This window comes from Triticum aestivum, chromosome 7B (genome assembly GCF_018294505.1).
Source record: "Triticum aestivum cultivar Chinese Spring chromosome 7B, IWGSC CS RefSeq v2.1, whole genome shotgun sequence".
Lineage (NCBI taxonomy): Eukaryota > Viridiplantae > Streptophyta > Magnoliopsida > Poales > Poaceae > Triticum > Triticum aestivum.
In genome coordinates this window covers 341,598,468-341,605,867 of record NC_057813.1, presented here as the reverse complement: position 1 = coordinate 341,605,867, position 7,400 = coordinate 341,598,468, and positions in this window count along the sequence as shown.

Sequence of the window (7,400 nt, the reverse complement as noted above, 5' to 3'; positions counted from 1 at the left end):
CCGCGCCACTCCCACCTCGCCGCCGACCCCCGCCGCCCACCGCGGCCCCGGGCCTCCCCTCCTCCTCCGACGCCGCCCGGAGGCTCCCCTCCCTCCCCTCCGTCGCCCCCCCGAGCCCGCGCGGCCTCCGCCGCCGCGGCTCGGCCTCGCCGCCCCGTCGCCGGCGCGCTCCCCCGACCCCCTCCCCAACGGTCTTCCCCGCCCCCCATCGAGCCCACCGGCCGAGCCCCTGCCTCCCCCTGTGAGGCTCCCCTCTCGCCCCCTCTCTTCCCCCTCCCCCGTCGGCGACGGTTCCGGCCTCCGCGCCGCACCGACGCCCCCCTCCGGCTCCCTCCCGCTCGTCGCCGTGGCCCCCGACCGGCCCCGTCGCCGGCTCGGCCCCCCCGCGGCTGCGCACCGACGCGCCACACCCCCCCCCCCCGCGCACGACGCTCGGCCCCGGCCCGAGCCCCCACCCCGTTCGCCCTCCCCGACTCGCCGGCGTCGCTCGCCGCCGGCGGCCGCGTCGTGGCCTCGGCCGCGCCGGCCCCGTGCCTCGGGCGCCCCCGATCCGCCCCTGGGTCGCGCCCCGACCGGCCCTGGTTCGTGCCCGATTCGGGCAACGCCCGCGTCGCCCGCACCCACCGCCCGTTTGGCCTCAGGCCACTGACGTGGGGGCCCCCACCCCCACCCCCAAATAAAAAAAAACAAAAACAAAGAACGTTTTAAATAAAAACAGAAGCTAAAATGGAAATAGAAATGAATTAAATTAATTAGCTAATTAATTAATTAATTAATTAATTAAGCAATTAATTAATCTAGTTAATTCCGGATTAATTAACCCTAATCATTAGTTAAATTAATTGGGTAATTAATTAAACTAATTAATTTTGAATTAATTAACACTAATCATTAATTAACTTAATTAACTAAGGTTAGTTAAACTTTGATTAGGTTAATAAGTTAATAGTGAATGACATGCGGGACCCACCTGTCCGGGTTGACTTAGTCAACCCTGTTGACTGATGATGTCAGCATGACATCATGCTGATGTCATAAATGCAATTTCGAAATTAATTAAATAATTAATTAAATTCCTGAAATTAATAAAATCTTTTAAAAATCATATCTTTTAATCCGTAATCCGGATTAAAATATTTTCAACATGAAAGTTGCTCAGAACGACGAGACGATTCCGGATACGCAGTCCGTTCGTCCACCACACCCCCCTAACCTATCGAACCCGCAACTTTCCCCCTCCGGCTCCTCTGCCCGAAAACACGAAACACCGGGAATACTTTCCCGGATGATTCCCCCTTGACCAGTACCACCTTATACCACGTTAGGGCACGCTTAGCATCGCTTCTTGACATGTCATGCATCGATATGCATCTGTTTACTTGGTATTCATTGTTTCTTCCCCCTCTTCTCTCCGGTAGACTACGAGACCGACGCTGCTGCTGCCCAGTTCGACTACGGAGTTGACGACCCCTCTCTCTTGCCAGAGCAACCAGGCAAGCCCCCCCCTTGATCACCAGATATCGCCTATTCTCCTCTATACTGCTTGCATTAGAGTAGTGTACCATGTTACTGCTTTCGTTAATCCTATTCTGATGCATAGCTTGACATTGTCGCTACATCTGTTGATACCTTACCTGCAATCCTAAATGCTTAGTATAGGATGCTAGTTTATCATCATTGGCCCTACATTCTTGTCAGTCTGCCTTGCTATACTATCGGGCCGTGATCACTTGGGAGGTGATCACGGGTATATGCTATACATACATACATACTATACAGATGGTGACTAAAGTCGGGTCAGCTCATTGAGTACCCGCAAGTGATTCTGACGAGGGGGCTGAAAGGACAGGTGGCTCCATCCCGGTAGAGGTGGGCCTGGGTTCCCGACGGCCCTCGACTGTTACTTTGTGGCGGAGCGACAGGGCAGGTTGAGACCACCTAGGAGACAGGTGGGCCTGGCCCTGTTCAGCGTTCGCGGATACTTAACACGCTTAACGAGATCTTGGTATTTGATCTGAGTCTGGCTACGAGCCTATACGCACTAACCATCTACGTGGGAGTAGTTATGGGTATCCCGACGTCGTGGTATCAGCCGAAGCACTTCAGACGTCAGCGACGGAGCGGCGCGCGCCGAATTGGACTGGAACGCCACTAGGCTAGGTCTGCTTTCGGCCGCCCTCGCAACGTGCAGGTGTGCTCAGGGCGATGGGCCCAGACCCCTGCGCGCTTAGGTTTAGACCGGCGTGCTGGCCTCTCTGTTTTGCCTAGGTGGGGCTGCGACGTGTTGATCTTCCGCGGCCGGGCATGACCCAGGAAAGTGTGTCCGGCCAAATGGGATCGAGCGTGTTGGGCTATGTGGTGCACCCCTGCAGGGAAGTTAATCTATTCGAATAGCCGTGATCTTCGGTAACAGGACGACTTGGAGTTGTACCTTGACCTTATGACAACTAGAACCGGATACTTAATAAAACACACCCTTCCAAGTGCCAGATACAACCCGGTGATCGCTTTTCCGCAGGGCGACGAGGAGAGGATCGCCGGGTAGGATTATGCTATGAGATGCTATTTGGAGATGCTACTTGGAGATGCTACTTAGAGATGCTACTTGGAGGACTTCAATCTACTCTCTTCTACATGCTGCAAGACGGAGGCTGCCAGAAGCGTAGTCTTCGACAGGATTAGCTACCCCCCTCTTATTCTGGCATTCTGCAGTTCAGTCCACTGATATGGCCTCCTTACACATCTACCCATGCATATGTAGCGTAGCTCCTTGCTTGCGAGTACTTTGGATGAGTACTCACGGTTGCTTTTCTCCCTCTTTTCCCCTTTCCCTTCTACCTGGTTGTCGCAACCAGATGTTGGAGTCCAGGAGCCAGACGCCACCGTCGACGACGACCCTTACTACACCGGAGGTGCCTACTACTACGTGCAGCCTGCTGACGACGACCAGGTGTGACCTAGGAGGATCCCAGGCAGGAGGCCTGCGCCTCTTTCGATCTGTATCCCAGTTTGTGCTAGCCTTCTTAAGGCAAACTTGTTTAACTTATGTCTGTACTCAGATATTGTTGCTTCCGCTGACTCGTCTATGATCGAGCACTTGTATTCGAGCCCTCGAGGCCCCTGGCTTGTATTATGATGCTTGTATGACTTATTTTATGTGTAGAGTTGTGTTGTGATATCTTCCCGTGAGTCCCTGATCTTGATCGTACACATTTGCGTGCATGATTAGTGTACGATTGAATCGGGGGCGTCACACTCAGCCCATAGCAGCCACGCACAATTTGCAACAACAAAGTAGAGGACGTCTAACTTGTTTTTGCAGGGCATGTTGTGATGTGATATGGTCAAGACGTGATGCTATATTTTATTGTATGAGATGATCATGTTTTGTAATCGAGTTATCGGCAACTGGCAGGAGCCATATGGTTGTCGCTTTATTGTATGAAATGCAAGCGCCCTGTAATTGCTTTACTTTATCACTAAGCGGTAGTGATAGTCGTAGAAGCAATAGATGGCGTAACGACAATGATGCTATGATGGAGATCAAGGTGTCGCATCAGTGACGATGGTGATCACGACGGTGCTTTGAAGATGGAGATCACAAGCACAAGATGATGATGACCATATCATATCATTTATATTGATTGCATGTGATGTTTATCCTTTATGCATCTTATTTTGCTTTGATTGATGGTAGCATTATAAGATGATCTCTCACTAATTATCAAGAAGTGTTCTCCCTGAGTATGCACCATTGCGAAAGTTCTTCGTGCTGAGACACCACGTGATGATCGGGTGTGATAGGCTCTACGTTCAAATACAACGGGTGCAAAACAGTTGCACACGTGGAATACTCAGGTTAAACTTGACGAGCCTAGCATATATAGATATGCCCTCGGAACAAGGAGACCTAAAGGTCGAACGTGAATCATATAGTAGATATGATCAACATAGTGATGTTCACCATTGAAAACTACTCCATCTCACGTGATGATCGGACATGGTTTAGTTGATTTGGATCACATGATCACTTAGATGACTAGAGAGATGTCTGTCTAAGTGGGAGTTCTCAAGTAATATGATTAATTGAACTTAAATTTATCATGAACTTAGTCCTGGTAGTATTTTGCAAATTATGTTGTAGATCAATAGCTCGCGTTGTTGCTTTCATATGTTTATTTTGATATGTTCCTAGAGAAAACTGTGTTGAAAGATGTTAGTAGCAATGATGCGGATTGGATCCGTGATCTGAGGTTTATCCTCAATGCTGCACAGAAGAATTATGTCCTTGATGCACCGCTAGGTGACATGCCTATTGCAAGAGCAGATGCAGACATTATGAACGTTTGGCTAGCTCAATATGATGACTACTTGATAGTTCAGTGCACTGATACATCTCCAACATATCTACTTTCCCAAACACTTTTGCCCTTGTTTTGGACTCTAACTTGCATGATTTGAATGAAACTAACCCGGACTGACGCTGTTTTCAGCAGAACTACCATGATGTTGTTTTATGTGTAGAAAAGAAAAGTTCTCGGAATGTCCTGAAAATCCACGGAGGCACTTTTTGGAATTAATAAGAATTTCTGGGCGAAAGAAATACATCAGGGGGCCCAGGGCCTGTCCACGAGACAGGGGGCGCCCCCCCTGTAGGGCGCCCCCCTATCTCGTGGGCCCCCTGGACCTCCACCGACCTCAACTCCAACTCCATATATTCCGTCTCGCGGAGAAAAAAATCAGAGAGAAAGTTTCATCGCGTTTTACGACACGGAGCCGCCGCCAAGCCCTAATCTCTCTCGGGAGGGCTGATCTGGAGTCCGTTCGGGGCTCCGGAGAGGGGGATTCGTCGCCGTCGTCATCATCAACCATCCTCCATCACCAATTTCATGATGCTCACCGCCGTGCATGAGTAATTCCATCGTAGGCTTGCTGGACGGTGATGGGTTGGATGAGATTTACCATGTAATCAAGTTAGTTTTGTTAGGGTTTGATCCCTAGTATCCACTATGTTCTGAGATTGATGTTGCTATGACTTTGCTATGCTTAATGCTTGTCACTAGGGCCCGAGTGCCATGATTTCAGATCTGAACCTATTATGTTTTCATGAATATATGTGTGTTCTTGATCCTATCTTGCAAGTCTATAGTCACCTATTATGTGTTATGATCCGACAACCCCGAAGTGACAATAATCGGGATACTTCTCGGTGATGACCGTAGTTTGAGGAGTTCATGTATTCACTATGTGTTAATGCTTTGGTCCGGTTCTCTATTAAAAGGAGGCCTTAATATCCCTTAGTTTCCACTAGGACCCCGCTGCCACGGGAGGGTAGGACAAAAGATGTCATGCAAGTTCTTTTCCATAAGCACGTATGACTATTTACGGAATACATGCCTACATTACATTGATGAACTGGAGCTAGTTCTGTGTCACCCTATGTTATAGCTATTACATGAGGAATCGCATCCGGCATAATTATCCATCACTGATCCATTGCCTACGAGCTTTTCATATATTGTTCTTCGCTTATTTACTTTTCCGTTGCTACTGTTACAACTACTACAAAAACCCAAAAACATTTATCTTTACTTTGCTACTGTTACCATTACTATCATACTACTTTGCTACTAAATACTTTGCTGCAGATACTAAGTTATCCAGGTGTGGTTGAATTGACAACTCAACTGCTAATACTCAAGAATATTCTTTGGCTCCCCTTGTGTCGAATCAATAAATTTGGGTTGTACTTCACCCTCGAAAGCTGTTGCGATCCCCTACACTTGTGGGTTATCAAGACTAATTTCTGGCGCCGTTGCCGGGGAGCATAGCTCTATTCTCTGAGTCACTTGGGATTTATATCTGTTGATCACTATGAAGAACTTGAAAGACGCTAAAACCAAGATTTTGCCCTCAACTACGAGGGGAGGTAAGGAACTGCCATCTAGCTCTGCACTAGATTCTCCTTCCGTTATTAGTAGGCTTGCGACACCTAAACCTGCTACTGCTATGAATTCTGATATGTCGCATGTTATTGATGATGCCACTTCTGCTATGCATGATGAAACTACTTCTGTGCGTGATACTACTTTGCCATTAGGTGAATTTCTTGATGAACAACTTGCTAGAGTTAGGGGGAATGAAAATATTGAAGATGCTATTATTGATGATAGTGATGATGAAGGTTCTCCCAATGATTATGTATTGCCTGTTGTTCCTAAGGGTTATGTTATGAATGAAGAAGCTGCTAGGGAAATCTTTGCTTGCAATGATAGATATGATCTTAAGAAATTATTAGCTAAATGGAAGCAGCAGTCTCTTAATGCTAGAATGAAACCTGACCCTGCTTTTGCTACTTCACCTATCTGTGTTACTGATAAGGATTATGAATTCTCTGTTGATCCTGAAATTATTACTTTAGTTGAATCTGATCCTTTTTATGGCCTTGAATCTGAAACTGTTGTGGCACATCTTACCAAGTTGAATGATATAGCTACCCTGTTTACTAATGATGAGAAGTCTCGCTATTTTTATATCCTTAAGATATTTCCGTTCTCATTAAAGGGTGATGCTAAGACTTGGTATAATTCTCTTGCTCCTGGTTGTGTGCGTAGTCCCCAGGATATGATTTATTACTTCTCTGCTAAATATTTCCCTGCTCATAAGAAACAAGCTGCCTTGCGGGAAATATATAATTTTGTGCAAATCAAAGAAGAGAGTCTCCCACAAGCTTGGGGGAGGCTTCTCCGGTTACTTAATGCTTTGCCTGATCATCCTCTTAAGAAAAATGAAATACTTGATATCTTTTATAATGGACTAACCGATGCTTCCAAGGACTACTTGGATAGTTGTGCTGGTTGTGTTTTCAGGGAAAGAACAGTCGACGAAGCTGAAATATTATTGAATAATATGTTGACTAATGAAAATAATTGGACTCTTCCTGAGCCAATTCCTGAAGCAATTCCTGAACCAATTGAGCCAACTCCTGAGCCTATTCCTAAACCCACTCCGAAGAAGAGAGGTGTTTTATTTCTCAGTCCTGAAGATATGCAAGAGGCAAAGAAATCAATGAAAGAAAAAGGTATTAAAGCTGAAGATGTTAAGAATTTACCTCCTATTGAAGAAATACATGGTCTTAATATACCACCTGTTGAAGAACCATATTGTCTTGATAACCCGACACAGGTAGTAAAGGTAAATTCTCTCTATAGATATGATAAAGTTGAAATCCCCTCTACTAAATTTCATAGCCCATGCTTAGATGAATTTGATGACTTTATGGCTAGACAAGAAAGTTTTAATGCTTATGTTGGTAGAGAGTTAAAGAATAATGCTTTCGAGATAGGACGTGTAAGTGATAATCTGGCTAGAGTTAAAGATGAACTTCACCTCGTTAGCAA